Source organism: Rattus norvegicus, chromosome 15, assembly GCF_021556685.1.
Source record: "Rattus norvegicus strain SHRSP/BbbUtx chromosome 15, alternate assembly SHRSP_T2T, whole genome shotgun sequence".
Taxonomy (NCBI): domain Eukaryota; kingdom Metazoa; phylum Chordata; class Mammalia; order Rodentia; family Muridae; genus Rattus; species Rattus norvegicus.
In genome coordinates, this window is record NC_141548.1 from 56,320,109 (window position 1) to 56,337,560 (window position 17,452).

General features: G+C 45.5%; 1 protein-coding gene across 2 annotated transcripts in view; it reads left to right on the plus strand.

Annotated features, from left to right (window-relative positions):
• The window catches only part of Lcp1 (lymphocyte cytosolic protein 1), a 102,087-nt gene that overhangs the window by 31,088 nt on the left and 53,547 nt on the right, over positions 1-17,452 (plus strand). The window contains 1 exon segment of one of the 2 annotated variants that reach the window (NM_001012044.1): positions 14,347-14,368. The exons of the other annotated variant lie outside the window; for it this stretch is intronic. The gene's annotated coding sequence lies outside the window, so the exon portion shown is untranslated. 2 annotated transcript variants of the gene reach the window in all.

Genomic DNA, 17,452 nt, shown 5'->3' on the forward strand with positions numbered 1-17,452 from the left:
TCTTCATATGTCCCCTTCGTTTGCCTCTCGTTCCTATTGCCAGTTGCTACAACCCCAGCCAGACCCTGCAGTCGTCACCATACATCTTCACCTTAGCCACAGTTCCCAACTTTTCTGTTAGCAGCCTCTTCCACTCCAGCTCCTGGTTAGCCATTAGAACACTTCCTGTTCTCCTTAGCGCAAATTTCCTGGGACCCTTCCCTTTTCCAGATTTTATTTAGAGTTTTTGAAAAGTATGCATATGGGTCTATGTGCACACGTATACTTGGTGTCCACAGAGGTCAGGATGGGGTTTTGGATCCCCTGGATATAAAGTTACAGGCTAACAGTTATGAACCACAGTGTTGGAACTGGGAACTGGACACAGGTCCTCTGCAAAAGCATCACCTGTTCTTCGTTGCTGAACCATCTCCCCAGCACCCATAGGACCTGGTCCCTTTTACTCGCTTATTTTGTATCTTTTAAAAGGACTGAGTAAGCAGGACACTGCCTGAAATAAGGAAATGGTGTCATATGAACTAGCTCGAAGCTGCACCGACCGACGTCCTCTGACCTAGTATGAGCAGAGATAGTAGCTGATTCATATCTCTATTTAAAGAATGGAGAACATGACCAGAGATGTTTCCAAACAGCTACAGCTGCAAGGAATCAGGGAAGACAAAGCAATGTTTTCCCCATTCAAGACTCCGTTTCCTCACCTTTAAAGACCAAAAATACTGAGAATGTTAAATATTATCTGTTAAGGCACCCATTGTGGGTATCTAATAGATGGGAAGTAAATCCTACTTTAGATTTGAGAGAAAGTGTCTGTGTCTGTGTCTGTGTCTGTGTCTGTGTCTGTGTCTGTGTCTGTGTCTGTGTCTGTGTCTGTGTCTGTGTCTGTGTCTGTGTCTGTGTGTACATGCCTGTGGAGGCCAGAGGACAATCTCAGCTATCATCTGCATTTTCCCCCTGAGATATGTTCTGTCGCCTGCAGGAAGCTCCCAAGTAGACAGGCCTGCCCTGCAGCCCGCTCATTCACCTGCCTCCCCGCCCCAGGGCTGGGATCAGGAGCACAGGCCTCTAGACCTTTTGTTGTTTGTATGAGGGTTCTGGTGCTCCAACCCAGGTCCTTGTGTTTGCAGGACAAGCGCTTTACTGACTGAGCAGTGTTCCCAGCTCCCTACTGATGTCACAAGTGGAAAAGACTGGATGAATGTGATGACAGAATGAAACATTGGCATTTCAATGTAAATCATAGTCTATAAAACTCATGTTTACCTAAAACTTAACAGAAATGAGGACAGCATGTGTAGCTTATTAACAGACTTTTATTCTAACAAGCAACCCTGTAATAGGAGCGTTCTCCCTCTCCCTCTTCCTCTCTCTCTCTCTCTCTCTCTCTCTCTCTCTCTCTCCTTCTCCCTCACCCCCATTCTCTCTCTCCCTCCCTCCCTCTCTCTCTCCCTCTCTCTCTCTCTCTCTCTCTCTCTCTCTCTCTCTCTCTCTCTCTCTCTCCCTCTCCCTCTCCCTCTCCCTCTCCCTCTCCCTCTCCCTCTCCCTCTCCCTCTCCCTCTCCCTCTCCTTCTCCCTCACCCCCATTCTCCCTCCAAAATCCATTGTAAGTTTAACTATAAAAGGACGCTGCCTTGCCGGGATCTATTACACACCAGAATCAGGCAAAGCTGCTCTCTTACGATCTTCCGACTCTAGATCTTTGCTCTACCTCTACTCTTATCTGTTTGTTTCCTTTCTATTTACTTACTTTTTAGGTTTACACTGCTGATAGGGAACACGACTTTACACATTTACTCTTCCACTAAAATATTTGGGACACACTTTGGCTTTCTGTAGACTTATTTTCGAAGCCTGAAATGCTTGCTTGGTGGTCGGGAAAGTCTCAAGCACCTCCTGGTGGCAGATGTACCTACCAAAGTGGAGGTTGTCCTGCTTTCCCAGGGTGGGACCTACAGCAGGCTGGCGCACATTCCTTTCATCTGTGACCGTCCGAGCCTCTGTCAGTGTCACTGGGTCAGGAAATGTCAGTGAGTGTCTTGGGACTTGTCATAAGTCACAGGTCTGTGAACTGTCAGCTTTTGAAACAGCTGGAGCCTGTGTCATTTGCTGAATTTCATTTTCGAATACTTGGGAATAGCGTGGAGATAACGCTTTTATGGGTTTGACATTTTATGAAAATCCAATTTGCGGCTGCCAACAAGCCCTTTTCCTTTCATGATCTACCTGACAATAACAACCTCAATTAGCTTTTATTACCATCCCTTATCAGCTAAGGATGGCAAAATTAGCATTAGAAGGGTGTAAAGTTAACCTTTATGTGGTAACTGCTTATATAAATTCTCTGAAAGGCCTATCACACTTCAGGAAAGAATTTTAGGTTGATATTTAAAATATCTAATTATGTGAGCTCTTTGGTTTAGCTTGTGAATGTCATGTTGTTTATAGAATCAATTTGCTTTCTTGACTATTCAAAATAGGGATTGAATTTGTGTGTATGGAACGCACATTAGGTGCTGAGGGAGGGTGCAGTTCATGAGTTCCAGAAGCCTCGCTTCAGCTGGAAGACACATGCAGCAGTGTTTATCTCTGCGGCCAGCCCATCTGAAATGATATTCACCGCTCTCCGTCCTCTTGCCTCCTGACCAGCATCTAAACATTTCTCAGGCTCAGCCACACGCTGTCTTACTCTTCTGTTCTCCTTATTATTTATGTATTTATGTGTTTGTTTGTTCGTTTGAGACAGGATCTTTCTAGATGTAGCTAAGGCTGTCCTGGAACCTGGTTCTGTAGACCAGGCTGGCCTTGAACTCAAAGAGATCCATCTGCCTTGGCCTCCCTGTTGCTGGGATTAAAGACATGTGCCACCAACGTGTGTCTATTTGTGTGTGCTGTGCATGCCTATGTATGCACATGTCTGCATTCACTGTGGGTTGCATGTGGAGACCAGAGGTTGACATCAGGTGTCCTTCTCAACTGCACACTCTATACATACCATGGCAGAGGCTCTCACTTGAACCTACAGCTTACTAGTTCGGCTTGTCTTGCTGACCAGCTTGCTCCCGTGATCCCTTGTCTCTGCCTCGAGATCACTGGGGTTATAGGCCATGTGCTGCACTCGCCTGGCATGTGTGAGAGAGCTAGGGCATCCCAACTCCTCTTCTCAGCTTTCACTGGGGCTTTACCCACAGAACCATCCAGTCCTCTTTTGTTCCTTAATTGTCAAAACTTTGGTCTAGGGAGGTGGTTTAAAGGGCAGGGTGCTTGAAGCATGAAGAGCATGAAGCATGAAGATCCTGATTCTACCCTCCCCCGCCCCCCGGCAGAACTGGGTGGCTGGAGATAGTGTTCTAGAGGCTTGACCAGTCTGCTTCAGTGACCTGCATTGTTCCGAATAAGGTGGAAAGTAAAGGAAGAAGACACTAAATTTAACCTCTAACCTCCCTTCCCCCACCACATCTCTCTCTCTCTCTCTCTCTCTCTCTCTCTCTCTCTCTCTCTCTCTTTCTCTCTCTCTCTCTCTCTCACACACACACACACACACACACACACACACACACACACACACACACACACACCTGACAGAAACTATGCACATTCCTCATCTCACACACTTACTGTTTTGTAATGACAACACTGAAAGGTAATTTTCAAGTGTAGGATACACTGAGTACGGTCACCATGCTGTACAACAGGCCTCTAGAATGTATCCCTGAATCAAAATTTTATATCATGTGACAAACATACCCCCCACTGTCTCCCTCCTCCACAACTCCTAACTAACTACTCTTTGCTTCTGTAAGTCCAACTATTTAAGACTCCGTATGAGTGACAGGTACCATGCAGTGTGTGCCTTTCCATGCATGCCTGGATTATTTTGCTTAACGTGATATTGTCATATTGACTCGTGTTGTTTCGAGTAGCAAGTGTTCATCCTTTTAAAGGATGTGTAGTTTTCTGGTGTGTGCTTATGTATACAATCTCTTGCTTTGTTTGTCTGTTGTTGAGCACTTAGGTTGGGAACACAACCAGGTCCGTGCCAGTAGTGTTTCGATGTACACAGAAGTGCAGATCTCACTCTCAACACTGGTTTTGGTTCCTTTGGACATCTTCCCAGAAAAAGGATCATAAAGTAGTTCTGTTTCTAACTTTTTATTTTAGGAACCTCCATGCTGTTTCCCATAATGGCCAAACTAATTTACCTATGGTGGTTTGAATATGCTTGGCTCAGGGAGTGCCACTATTAGGAGGCATGGCCTTGTTGGAGGAATTGTGTCACTGTGGGCATGGGCTTTAAGACCCTCATCCTAGCTGCCTAAAAGCCAGTCTTCTCCTAGTGGCCTTCAGATGAAGATGTAGAATTCTCAGCTCCTCCTGCACCATGTCCGCCTGGATGCTGCCATGTTCCCACCTTGATGATAATGGACTGAACCTCTGAACCTGTAAGCCAGCCCCAATTAAATGTTGTCCTTATAAGGGCTGTCATGGTCATGGTTCACAGCAGTAAAACCCTAAGACAACCTTCCAACTAACAACATGCAAATTCTCTCCATTCTCCACAGTCTTCATGGTACTTCTCATCTTCTGACATTTTTGTAATAGTCATCCCAACAGGCACGTGATGGTGGCTTGGTGTGGATTCAGTGGCACATCTTCTAATGTCACACCACCCAGCCCCCTGCCTCTTCCTTCTTCTTAGTGCCTGTGTCTTTCTCTAACATAGTGTTTAACCTGAGGTGTTAGAATTTTAGTGTGTGGGGTAAAGTCCAGGTTACCTTTGAGCTCATGAGTCTGTCCTTTGGTTCTTGGAGTCCTCGGACACAGTTTGAAGAAAGCCTGATAATTACACAAATACCAGATTGTCTGTGTGCTCAGGGGGAGACACATCAGCAACCCAGAAATATAGTACCATTGTTACACATTGCACAGAAGAGGAAGTAGGTTTGGAGGAGGGCTCTACAGGGGATCAGTAGCAGGCTGCAGTCATTAGAAGAAATAGATTCCGTTATTTCTAGGAAAATAGATGAAAATGGATACATTAAGTAAATAAGCCAAATTTAAAAAGACAAGTAGCATATTATGTCTCTCCTATGTCTATCTATCTTATCTATCTATCTATCTATCTATCTATCTACATTATTTCTCTCCTTTGTATATCAATATATATGCACATTATTTCTCTCCTATGTATAATATATCAATATACATATATGATATGAAAATAAATGGGAATATAAAGGAGGAGGGAGATGTGGCTGCTGTTTCTCTATATTAGCTTTAGGTAAAGGTCAGTCACTCCTCTGCATCCACACTTGGACCACAGGAAGACCTTGTCATTCCCAGGAGCCTGGGTCCTTGATGTGGCTGTGCTCACTTCAACAATATACATTCTCTTGGGACTGCATCCCCTCCCCTCAGACTTAGGTGTTCAAACATGCATGGCCATGCAGTCATAAAGACTAGTTGGGGCTGGAGAGATGGCTCAGTGGTTAAGAGCACTGACTGCTCTTCCAAAGGTCCTGAGTTCAATTCCCAGCAACCACATGGTGGCTCACAACCATCTGTAATGGGATCCGATGCCGTCTTCTGGTGTGTCTGAAGACAGCTACAGTGTACTCATATAAATAAAATAAATCTTTAAAAAAAAAAGACTGGTTGACAAGGAAGAGTGGGGTGCTAGAAACACCAACAGTGTCTCATAGAACAGTGAGTGCTCTAGGATCTAAGAGGAAAAGAAAGAAAGAAGCAGTTGGTGATGACTTAAGGCATCCCTGTCAGGGTCAGCATGCAGGGTTTGAAGGCATGGAGTCTCTGGGTCCCTGTGTCCAGGATGGTTAGTGTTCTAGGACACAATTGGAAGTGAAGTAGCAGAGAGAGAAGTGGGGAGAGAGGGAGAGAGAGGGCGAGAGAAGGAGGGAGAGGAGTCCCACTGGCAAGTGGGAAATGCTAGGTATATCAGGACATGAATGAGGATCAGAGAGAGTGTGTTGTTTGTATGAGACTAAGAAAATGAATGGAGGGTGAATTCAGAAATGGTCCTGGCAGTGAGGAGCAATTTCAGGGACATAGAGAGTGAGAGACGGAACTATGGCTGTGCTATGTAAGTACACTTGGACATAGTGGGGAAAGGAGGTAGAGAGATCAAGAGTCTGACCCTAATGTGGTAGTGAGTTCAGAAAGACTCTGGGAAACATAAAGCTACTTTACTCACTTGTGGGCAGTGAGGGGGAAAAAAGGACTTGAAGGGTGTGTGCCCTGGGCCACAAAGAGAAGTGAAGAGTCCACTCTTAGATGCTCACGATCCCACATTTTTAATTTAAACATCAATAATGGAAAAGAACATTTGGAATCGAGTGGGACAGTTAGGAGTGTTGAAAGTTGTAGAAAGGCGAAGGCAGCAGGCACCACTGAGGGGAGCCTAGGCTCAGAAGTCAGATTAAAATGGCCCAGTGAAGACTGTGGAAACTGATGGGTAAGGCAGCTTATTACTAATCTTCATCTCCCACTGCTTCCCTGAGCTCCTGGCCTCTGGGAATGGTGCAGATGTCCACCACCCAGCTTCCCATCAGAAACGGGGTCACCCTTGCTCCCTCTTTTACTTCATTCAGTCTCCTCCTTCCATTTTAGATGCTCAGTCTTTTTCTCTCCAGAGGCCTACCTCCCACTCTGTCCCACTGCTGTGACCATCACCATGTACCCAGCAGAGGGCCAACCCCCACTTTTGGAGGGCTTCATCTTTTTTTCTCACTGGATCCAGCCCTTATGTTTTATTTTTTTTTAAATGGGGCCATGTTTTAAAACATTTCACCTCCCATTTCTGCCTTCGTAGTGAATTGTACCCCAGTGCAGATGTTGAGGTCCTACACTCAAGTGCCTACAAGTGTGGCCTTATTTGGAAATAGAATGTTTGGAGATGATTAAGTTAAGATGAGATCATTGGGATGGACCATAACCCATTACTGCCTTCCTTTTAAAAGGGGAAATTCGGACACAGAAACGTGTAGGTTCAGGCAGAAGTCAGAGTGATGTCATCATAAGCAAGGATGACAATGGACGCCTGGAAACCACTACTGGGAGCAAGGGCAGAGACGTGGGGTAAGACGACTCACAACTGGCAGAGGAGCCAATCTGGCTGTACCTTTCATTGTAATTTTCTAGCTTCTGGATCTTAGAGACACATCGTTACTTTAGTTGGTGGTCATTGTTACCACAGCCTGGTGATACTACAAATCCTGAAATACAGCTCCTAAAATAGCTCTCTGTTGCTTAGAAAGATGATAATTAATGTTCTGGTCAACTTGGCCAGCCCACAGCATGCCCAAGTACTCAGCCAAACACTATTCCAGGTTTTGGTGACAGTGTATTAGGGTGAATTGTGATTGGAAGGTGGAGAAAATCAGGTGGCCCTTCCTAATATTGGTGGCTTTCACCTAAACCACCAAAGATCTGGGTGCAGGAAAAAGCAGGCTCTCTTCCTGAGCCACCTCCCCCACAATCTAAGATGATATGACTTGTTCACATGAGATGCTGTCTGTGGAATACAGAATTTCCCCTGGCTGGTCGCCATGAACTGGGACACTGACTTCTTTTTCCCTATGCACCTAAATTGAAACCCTGGCTTTTCCTGGGTCTCAAGCCTACTAGATTTCAGACTAGATCTACATCAGGGACTTTCCTAAAAGTTGTGAAAATCTGTAATCACACAGGCCAATTCTTACAATTCTCTTTGGATGTATAGAAACACTCACATGCGTACACAGCTATCTGTCTTAGTCTGCCTCTCTGGGAAATCCTAAGATGGCATAAATGTAAGATATGTAACTCAGACTGAAGACCTATTGTGAGCTGGGCTCTGTTCATTCCCCCATGTCTCCTCATGCCCTCTCTAGCTCTGCATTCTTGATGGTCAAACCACTCAGCTTTGCTCAGGTTCACCACAGACCTTGCTTTCTCTCACTAGGAAAGTCTTTCTCATGCATGTTCTTGTGCTTTCAGTCTTATCCTTCAAGCCTGGTTTAGTCTTCTTAATTCATTTTAAAAACAGATATCTGTAAAAAAGTTCAAAAGTCAACAAAGCCACCTCAACCCTGGGCTTCCAAGAACTCTGGATCTTGTCGCAGGAACCAGTTAGCAAAGGAGACAGCAAAACTCAAGAGTCCAGCAGAAAGTCAGAGCCATGAGATACACAGACCATGGGACATGCTTTAGCTGAACCTCAAGTCTGTGACATCATAGAACACGTATCACACCATCACACCATGGGCATGCAACAGAACCCAAGACACTGGGATCTCTTTAAAGGCAGGAGTGGAAGATGGGCCCTGAACGCAGGAACCGTGGTAGTTTACACAGAGAGCAGAGACGTGTTCCCCACACAACCTTTGCTCTACTTCGCTGTAACAATAACAACAAAAATGTTGGGGGAATGTAAAGGCTTTTGGCTATCGCTATGGGCTGAGTATTTGTTCCTTTATAGGTTCCTGTGACAGTTTGCTTGCCACTGAGCCAGAGTTAGGAGATGAGACTTTAAAGAGGTTTTTAGCCATGAGGGCTTTGTCCTTATGGGTGAGACTAGTGCCATTATAAAAGGGGAGTCAGCTCCTTTTGTCTTACCCTTTAACTTCTCTCATGTGAGGACATGGTAAGAAAACCCTGCCAAGTGCCACACCTGAGACTCCAGTCCTCCAAACTTCGAGCCAATGTGTTTCTGTTCTTCTAAATTGCATGGTCTGTAGAATCTTGTGATAACCCCACAAAGTGGGGTAGGATGTAAATGTGAGAATACCAGAAATAGCACATGAAATAGGAATTTGAGGGGGAGCCTAAAATTTCTGATAGTAGGACATGAGGACTAAGAGGCAGAGAATAGTAGAAGTAGGGTGTTAGAGAGCTAACCTGAGATGTACAATATGCAAATAAGTACAAGGCCAGGGAACAGGAATGGGAGCCTTGCAAAATGACCAGGGGTTGGGGTGAGGAGAGCTAGAAAGGAAAAGAAGGAGGAGAGTGAAAGAAAGGGAGTATGTGCACACAGACCCACACTGAGAGCATTCATGAGAACCTCACATAGTGGGTGCAGACAGACCCACAGTGAGAGCATTCATGAGACCCTCACAGTGGGCACACACAGACTCACACTGAGAGCTATCATGCAAATATTTCAGGGCACTGTGTGTAAAGAAGAAATCCTGATGTTTCAGGAAAGAAAATCAGAAGTGACATAGAAGGGACCATAAAATCAGAAAGGCATCAGCTAAAACACACTTGGAGAGATCTCTTCTTAATTTGAAAAAATAAAAGTTTGGTAGGGTGACTTTTCCAGACAGCAAACAGACCACATGTGTTTTCAGCTGTTCAATGTCCCAAGAAATTTTTGCCCCACGTATTCTTAGGAATCTAGTAGAGGATGTGGCCCCGTTTAAACAAGGAAATAGACTGAGAGGAGGGAAGGTGTGTGGCTTCCAGGACAGAACAAAAGAGCGAGCTTCCCAGGATGAGGCTAAGACAGATGACCTTCTCTTGTGGTGGGGGCACAGACCAGACAGAAGGACGGGGACTTCAGAGGGTCCTCTCCAGGAGTGTGTGAGAACGCATGCATGCTTCGCTTTGTTGGGTTTTGTTTTTGTTTTGTCTTCTTTTAACTCTGCCAGAGAGTTCCGTGTGGTGTTCCTGGAAAGTGTGTAGGAACCTGGCAGATTAAGAAAGAGAATCATGGTGCATGCTCTTGCTCTGGAATGGAGTTTGTTTTATGTTCTTTAGTTTGTCTGTCTGCTGTTTTGTGTGTGTGTGTGTGTGTGTGTGTGTGTGTGTGTGTGTGTGTGTGTGTGTGTGTATGCAGGCACGTGCACTCCTCAGGGTGCAGGTAGTGCTCAGTGGAGAGCCTCAGGTGTCACTTCTTGCTTTCTGCCTTGTTTGAGATAGGTTCTTCTCTTTTTTCTTTTTATTCTTCATTTCGTAAGCCAAGCCTTCAAGATTCCTGGAATCTCCTGTCTCTACCTTTGGCTTCCCTGCTGGCATGCTGGGATTAAAGACATGTACAACCCGCCTGGCTTTACAGGGTATGGGAACATGAAATCAGGTCATTGTACTGTGTGGCGAGTACTTTACCGACTGAACCATTTCCCAGTCATTATAAAAACAGAGTATTGATTGTTATGACTGGGTTTAGACAGTGATATACGAGGGCCAAATTCACTTCCAAATAGGAAGTGTATGTATTCACCTTTGTGAACGTGAACTTAAGCAACGAAGGGGTACTATAAGCACGGCATATGAAAGTCAGGAGCTTACAGTGGGGGAGAGGCCACATCTGTTGGAAATGGTTGTTTCCAGGGAAGAGAAACCAGAAGGAGAATTGTCAAGAGAGTGGTACTTTCCAACCAGCATTGGGGTAATACACAACTTCTAAAATGATGTGCAGATGCTTGTTTGGTTAAAAAGCAAGGGCACACAAGATATGTATACCAGTTGGCATTGAAAACATCAAAGCAGAAGTACCATCCAAATGGCCACCAACTGACTAAGGGGTCATAAAGTGTGGTATCAAACATGGGACATCACTCTTCTATGAAGAGGAACGGAGGGCCAGTGGGTTGGCTCAGCAGGTGAAGGTGATTGCTGCCAATCTTGAAGACTTGAGTTTGATTCTCAGTGCCTAGATGAAGAAGAACTGACTCCTGAAAACTGTGACCCCCCCTTATGTGTCATGGTCTGTACAACCCCCAAAATAAATAACATGGGATATAATTTAAAATGAAAAGAAAAAAGTAGTGACAGATGGCACAACACGGATGGGCCGTGAAAACATGCTTAGTGAGAGAACCAACCAAATACACACAGAAACATGCTTAGCAAGAGACACACAGAAATACACACAGAAAGACTCGAGGGTGTTTGGTTATCAAGAAACACACTCAGTCTCCTACTCAGGAGGCTAAGACAGGAGGATTGGGAGTTCCAGGCCTCTCTACCAAAATCTGGCTCAACTAAAACAAAAGGCTACAAGAGCTGGCCGTGGCACCACACGACTTAAATCTCAGCACTTGGCCAGGGCTACAAACCCAACCAAACCAGACAAAGGGTACAGGAAGCCATGGTTCCATTTCTGTGAAATACTGAGAACAGGCAAATCCATTGAGACAGAAGTAGTCATTGTGGATGGGTGAGGATGTGGGAACTGCAGAGAAGTGGGGGTTTGGGGGCTGGCTTGGGATGTGTGCGTGTGTGCGTGTGCGGTGTAACTGCTAAATGGTACTGCTTTTCTTCTGGGGGATGATGAAAAATTCTTGAATTGTGGGCTGGAGAGATGGCTCAGTGGTTAAGAGCACTGATTGCTCTTCCAGAGGTCCTGAGTTCAATTCCCAGCAACCACATGGTGGCTCACAACCATTGTTAATGGGATCCGATGCCCTCTTCTGGTTTGCTTGACTGAAGAAGGCAACAGTGTACTCACATAAAATAAATAAATATTTTTTTAAAAAAGGAAAATATTCTTGAATTGGACAGCCTAATTCGTATGCAAATCTGATCATAGGACAAAACTACTTTGGAAGAGTAAATGTGCCCGTGAATTGAATCATGGGCCAATACACACACTGTTAATCTGAAGAAAGCAATATCTAATTCTTGTACTAGAGGCAGGGAATGCATGAGATGATATATGGGAAGGATCTAGTCCAGCCCCTGGCATAAACACTAAAAGAGCAGCTAACACCCACACCAGCTCTTACTTTGTGACAGGCAGTTTTCCCACCACACATCAGCGCATTTACTCCTCTCAACAAGTGCGCAAAACAGACAATTGCTCTTGCCCCATCTTCTAGATGAAGATCTTGAGGCCAGTGAAATGAAGTCATCTGTCCAAAGTCACGAAACCAGGTCACCCGTAATGTTGACCTTTGACCCCAGGTGCCGGATCCAGAGCTTTGATTGGGCCGCTCCGCTGTGCAGGTGTGATTGGTCTGGTCTGAGATTGGGGCCATAAGGAAGATGCAGGCCCGGGTGCCAGATGAATTGGGGGCGGGGAGCAGGGGGGACAGAGGCAAGGCACTGCAGTGGCTGAGCTCAGTGGAGGAGGGAGCAGCAGAGACACCCAGCCTATGGTAGGAGGGTGGAGCCCTACTGGGTGCACACAGCGGAAGGAAGTGTAACTGTCCACAGAGAAGCCCAAAACAATACAGCTCAAAGTTCCTCTCCTGCTTAATCATCACAAGCAATGTTTAAACCGCGAATGAAAAAGCCTTGCAGCCTCGCCTGGGAACGTCTGGTGTAACACCTCCTCCACAACCGCCCACCCCTGGGTGGATTTTCATCACTGAGAGACGCAGATGAAGAGATTACCATGGAGGAACCTGAATGGTGAAATCCAGGATGTGGCTCCAGGCAGTGACAGGTGGCCCAGGACGATCAGGCTAGAAGGGACTGTGTCAGCTAGGGGGCCGATAAGCAATGACCTGCACGGTGGCTTTTTTACCCAGTGTAGGTGCCGTCCTGGCCCAGGTCCTTATTGTGACCGGAACCAGATTATAGCTGGAACAGGGCAAGTTTCACTTCTGCTCTCCTCAAATCTGTGCCTGCGTCCCACCATGCTGGCTTCTCAGCCCTCTCCCGAGCATTTAGTTACACGTCTCTCTGCACTGGTCTTTCTCCTCCCTAAGAGCAATGCCTGTGCTTTATTTCCGTCCTAGTCTCCAGTTCTGGCAGACACACACGAGAGGAGCCAACGCACCAGTGTTTTCCTCTCTTTCTTTTATAGATTCCTCGGGTCTCCTGTGATCAGGCACAAGCCACGCACAGAATGCTCCTGTTCTCTGTCCCCCAGGTAATCCAACTATTTATGGGTTCCTTTTCATGGGGCGTGGCTGTTGGGTCTTTGCTCCATTCTGAAACCACAAGTGTGCAGAAGCAGACAGGCGGATGCACCGTCAGCACACGCTTTACCCTTAAGAACACTGCGGAGACCATCTGTGGCGCTCTTTGGTAGAACCCTGAGTGGGGGCTGTTCCCAAGAGTGGAGGCTCCCAGCACTTTACTGCTGTGCCATGCAGCCAATCTTATATGAATATTTCCCTCTGCCACTTACTCCTCTGACCTGGGACGTTCAAACAGAGTTGTCAGTTCTTACTGGAACCATTTCTAGAATGTTCTTTAGGACCAGCTAAAGAGAAGATTGAACCTTTCTCCATGTCTTCCCATTCTTTAGCAGACCCTCTTTCTCAATAGGAGCCCTGTGGGTTTCTGAGTACAAAGTTGCCTTATCGGTCTGATGAAAGAGATAAACCAAAAGGCTTTATCTCAGCCTTAGAAGTTAAGACAGAGAACTTTGTAAGGAAAACAGAAAGGCCAAGGAGTCAGTGGATTCACGCTCTGGATTGGCAGCAGTCATGGCTCCTAGAGAACACAGAGAGATACCTGTAGAATGATCAGGCATCCTCACCGTCTGACCTGGGAGCTTAGTTGTAGCATGCATCCCCAAGGCTAAATGACAGCATCTCCGTTATTGGTGGAACTACGTTGACACCAGGAAATATCCAGATGACTGTACTGAATATTCAGCTGGCACAAGCCAGATTAGGTTGTCCGAAGGGATCCAGTCTGTTTGAAGGGATGATAGCTTCCTGTAGGATTCACCATTGTTCTCTACAGGAAACGTTTGAATAATTGAACCCTCTAATTGGGTTAAAGAGATCCTCAGCACATGGGTGTTCTATAAATAAAGGAACGAGTAAATAATATAGTAACCTTTCTTTATGGGCCCTGTGCTCAGAGAGATCATTTTATTTATACTGATATGATCATCATTAAGAGAGTGGGAGGGGGATTGGTTTCAAATGGGGTGGGGGGGAGAGGGAGGTTCTCCCATGAAAATCCCTTTCAGTTTGTCTCAGGTACTTGACACCTTTTCCTTTATATCTTTCATTAGAGATGAATAATTTGTCTTTTCCCTGCTGAAAGTAGGTAGGCTCCTGGGTTTTGCCTTTAGCAACTGGAATCAGACAAAAGAGTTCAGCCAGGGATCTGACCTTCGTTCCCTATCTGTGATCAGAAGGGCTTAAGTAGCCCAGGGCCTGCTGAGAGAGACCCAGGGTGGGGGCAAAATGCTCCTAGACAGGAGGAAGTGGAAGGTGGCTTCTGGATTTCACTGTGACCTGTTGTCAGGTGATTTGCAGGGGGAGGAGACATGAAAAAACAATGTTGAGTAAAATGTCCTTATAAAGACAAAATCTATTTCTTTCCTGCCTGGTGATTTGCTACTGCAGTTACTTCCTGCCCTGTGACCACACACCCCTGCCTGACAGGGCTGCTCTGTAGATCTGAAGGACTGGGCTTTCTGACCACACAGCCCCGCTGCCACCGAGGACAGTGTCTCTACAAGGTAAACTTGTTTCTTGTCCTTAGCTTGTTGGAAGGGTTTAGGTCCTGCTGCTGGGTGCTGTGGAGTTTGTCTTCTCAGCCCTGTGAGCCTTGCCTCCCTCTAATAGAAACCAGCAGCCACCTGGGGTGGCTGGGTGTGTGGGGTTGTGTGGGAGGTATGGGGGGGGATGTGTGAGGGGGTGTTCTCTGGCTTGGTTCTTGCCAAGTTCTCTGCATTTATCAGCGCCCCCCCCCCTCAAAAACAAACAAACAAACAAACAAAAAAAACCCAAAAAACCTGAGTTACTCTTCCCGGTCTTTAAAGCCAGACCATGTCTTGATACCTGGCAGTTGCTGTTTCAGGAAGGCCATTTACTCTGATTTAGTCAACTTTAAAATGTTTGCGGGAAAGTGCATATTGATCATTTAGACTGTGCTGCTAGTAACTCTAATGGGGGTGGTTTAATTTTAGCTTCTGTGGTTGTTTTTCCTTAAAAAAAAAAAAACTTCCTTAGAGTCAGTTAGTGGATCTGTTAACATCTTAGGTCATATGTTACCAAATGTAGCTGGTTTTGTGAGTGACTTCTGACAATGAGGTGCTTAATGCCCGTGCTGTCTGACTACACAGAGTGAGAGAGAGGTCTTCTAAAAACAAAAGCAATTTGTGTTGTTGGCTTCTGCTGCTTCGTGTAGGGCTGTCTGGATTATGTGCTAAGGCTGAAGGCCTTGCAAATGAAGGCCTCTTTACATGTGGAGGAAAGGCCCTGTCTATAATGGGAATTCTTTTCAGTGGCTGGCGCATACAGTTTCGAAGTATTGTAGCATCTCTCAGCTTTTACTCAAGTAGCACTACCTCAGTCAAGCCCAGGGCAGATGACACACAGAAGCTGTCCAGCACACGTGCCGAAAACCTGCCTTTCTGACTGTTAGAAGCTACTCTAGCAGGACAACTTAAAAGTAAGAACAGAAGCAAAAGTCTTCATAGCACAACAAACAAAAAACAAAACAAAACAAAATAACCCAAAACAAGAAAGAAAAAAAAAAAAAAAGAAACAAAACAGCGATGGCTTGTCAACACACATATCCAGGTCAAATTTACAAAGAATTTACTGTAATTGGCTTCTATTAAAAGAACTTTTTAAAAAGGCTATCTGCATAGCTAAGTTTAAGTGGAATTCACCATTTTTCTATAAATGTGAATTTCTGGAAGTTTTGGTGTCCGGCCATTAATCTTCCTCCACTTTCAGTATTCACCTGGCTGGTTTCAATGTAAAAAATAAAACGAACTAAAAAAACAAAGACAAAAACAAACAAACAAACAAACAAAAAACAGATCTCTGGAGGATAGGTTTAAGGCCTAGAAAATAATGAAAAAAAAAGTACTTCAAATATTTGAATCAGAGATAGTAATGAGAGAGAAAGAAAGAAAGCTAATGAAAGGAGGTCAGTACTTTCTCCTTACTTTTGGGAAGGCAGAGTTAATGCCAACCACATTGGAATTGATGAAGCATCCACCTGCCAGGCCTCCAGAGCAGTTTCTTACTCGTGGTAGCAGCAGGAGGGAGGGCTCTTCCGGCCTCAGCACAGACCCAGGTTCTGCTGCCTGCGGAGGTTTGCTGTGGTGGTTTATTGGTAGGAGTGTTTTAAACTTCATCTCCTTTGTCTGCTACACCGTGCAAGGGGCAGTAATGTTGGGAAAACCAAATTACAGTCTTTAACCTGGTTGATACTTCTACAGTGGAACCTTTTGGAGAAGGATGGCCAGTGTGTGCGTTTAAACTAGAACAGGAAGAGAACCTGTGCAGCCTCAAAGCTGCACGTGCTTAGTCCACTATAACTTATAACAGTGTACTACTGTGTACATTGCCATATTGTATCAACTAGGGGGTGGTAAGAAGGAAAATGTCAGTGTTTCCTTTGTGCACGCCCGCCTTTTTTTTTTTTTTTTTTTTTAGAACAGGTTTCATCTGATCTTGATTGACCGTGTAGAGTTGGAGAGCTGACTGCCACAAATATGGTTACTTTTAAGTGCTTAGTTTATGTAGCCACATGATCTCTTGGAATCCTCTCAAGTGCCTGGAGCTATCAGGAGTGGGCTGAAGGTACCTACGGTCCAAGGGCATAAGGGTCATAGGTCCTCCGTGACTGCTGGCTGCAGGGCCCACCTTTGGTAGAGCATGCTGGGAGAAGCTTTCATCCTGGAAGCAGATCAGAGAGCCTAACACAGTTATGTGTGCGCGCACGAGAAAGACCAGAGAGAGAGAGAGAGAGAGAGAGAGAGAGAGAGAGAGAGAGAGAGAGAGAGAGAGAGAAAATGTAAGACACCCAAAAGGATTTTTGATTTTCATAAATAGATTCCATGTAACGGTAGGATGATTCATTAACAGTTTTGCTAAGAATGTGCCTTCACCAATTTGCCTCAGCCCACTTCCTCAGCCAAATTTCATGCCACTTCCTTCTACTTGAATGTCTCCCCTCCCCTTCCCCGTCTTGCCTACCCACGTTCTGGGCGCACTTGACCGCAAGCCACCAGAAAGTTCCATGCTGTTTCACTCTTTTTCATTCGGTTTCTTCGGTGATCTTCCCCGTGAATCTTCTGACTTTCCAAGGGCTGCTTGGAAAGACAGGTCCTCCGCTACCTTCCCTGTCCGTTGCTTCCTCCTCTAAACTGTCTGAAGTTTGCCTAAAGCTCTGCCTTAGGGCCAGCTTTGCATTGATTGTATCTTCTGGATTTTTCTTTTCTGTCCTGCTGCGTCCACAGAGCAGAGCTGCCTCTCTCCCGGGCGCACAAAACTGCAGAAGATACTGACTGAAATGAACGTTTGTCACTTTTTTTTTTTTTTATGACTTCGTTGCAGAGCACGAAAGCCTCTGATTTCCCTTCCTGTTTTAGTGTTGCCCGCGTCCTTGTGGCCACGGCTCCGAGGGAACATGCGCAGTACTTGTCCTGTAGCTGGGCTCTGCTTCTTTTCAAAGGCCCCACTCTTCATTTTAACTTCACAGCGCCAAATGGACAACAGCTTCAAGACTTCAGAAAAATAAAAGACACCGGTTTGTCATTGTATTTTAAACTCAGTTACAGGAGTACTACCTAGCTATCCGTACA